At 40.1% G+C, this 1,320-nt stretch overlaps 1 non-coding gene across 1 annotated transcript; it reads right to left on the bottom strand.

Moving 5' to 3' along the window:
- On the bottom strand, nucleotides 1-74 carry trnat-agu (transfer RNA threonine (anticodon AGU)). The gene has a single exon. It is a non-coding gene; the product is annotated as a tRNA-Thr (tRNA).
- Between the last annotated feature and the right edge of the window lie 1,246 nt (nucleotides 75-1,320).

The raw sequence follows: 1,320 nt of genomic DNA, 5'->3' as shown, positions 1-1,320 counted from the left end.
AGGCACTGCTGGGAGTTGAACCCAGGATCTCCTGTTTACTAGACAGATGCTTTAACCAACTAAGCCACAGCTCCAATTGATGATATGGGGCCCCCACCTCCTCACTAATATCTATCAGCGACACTTCAATGTTGGGGGTTCAGGCCGTTTTGTCTCTGTCCATTTCGCTTGTCCGTTCACCTGTGCATCCCGACACTGACTGCATTTCTCGCTGAGTTTATCTTTGTGTATCCTTCAGTGCGTTGATACATGGATGATTCTGTGTGATTGTATTTGTGACATTAAATAAATCAGGGCTTCAGAGAATTCTCGCTCTGACATTGGAGAACTATTGAGCCGAACTTTACAGCGAAGTGTTGTTTATTGTGGTGCTGAAACTAAAAAAATCGTAAGAGGAGCAAAAAGGGAAAAGGAGAAAAACTTATGATTTAAAATGAGGACAACTCTCAAGGTTTTTACGAGTATATTAAGAGAAAGAAGGGAGGCTGAAAGTAATGTGGGCTGCTTAAAGACAGATGGAGGTGATATTGTAATTGAAAATCAGGAAATGGCAGAGTTGTTAAATTTTTACTTTGCATCGGTCGTCACAGAAATGGATGACGCTAACATACCAGAGACACGAGGAAAACTGTTAATAAATCAAGGGGATTCAGTACAAGTAAAATGATGGCAATGGAGAAAATGAGGAGGCGAAAGATAGACAAATCTCCAGGAACTGATGGTTTCCACCCCAGGGGATTAAAAGGAACAGGTGAGGAAATTGTACATGCTTTAGTCATGATCGATCAAAACTCTCTTGATTTAGGAATTGTTATTTAACGAAGCGCATCTTGATTGGAGGCTTGTGTTTGAGAAAGATCTCGAAGTGATAATTGAGAACAATTTTACAACAGCAAGTTATCGTCCAACAAATGTATTTTAAATTTGGAATTTAAAATAAATTTGTTGGACTATAACTTGGTGTTGTAAAATTGTTTACAATTGTCAACCCTAGTCCATCACCGGCATCTCCACATCATGATAATTGAGAGACCGAAAATAAAGCTGTTTGGCAGGAGCGCTGATGCTGTCGGTTGTTCGCTGCTCTCGTGTTGCACAATTGTTAAGCGTGCGTTACTTATTTATAGCAGTATGGGCTCCAGAAATGACCAGGTTGTGAGTTCGAGCGTCTTCTAAAACAATCAAATCTTTTACTCCGAACATTTTGATCGGAGTTCAAGGTAGAAATTGTATCTTCCATAACGCAACTTGTTAACAACCAGTCGTTTTTACAATACGCTCTTGTGGGACAAACGTATGGAGGTCAACAATCGACTTCTT

This window comes from Heptranchias perlo, chromosome 20, assembly GCF_035084215.1.
Source record: "Heptranchias perlo isolate sHepPer1 chromosome 20, sHepPer1.hap1, whole genome shotgun sequence".
NCBI classification, from domain to species: domain Eukaryota; kingdom Metazoa; phylum Chordata; class Chondrichthyes; order Hexanchiformes; family Hexanchidae; genus Heptranchias; species Heptranchias perlo.
The sequence above is the reverse complement of the archived record's forward strand: the minus strand, read 5'-3'. Positions and strand labels throughout refer to the sequence as shown.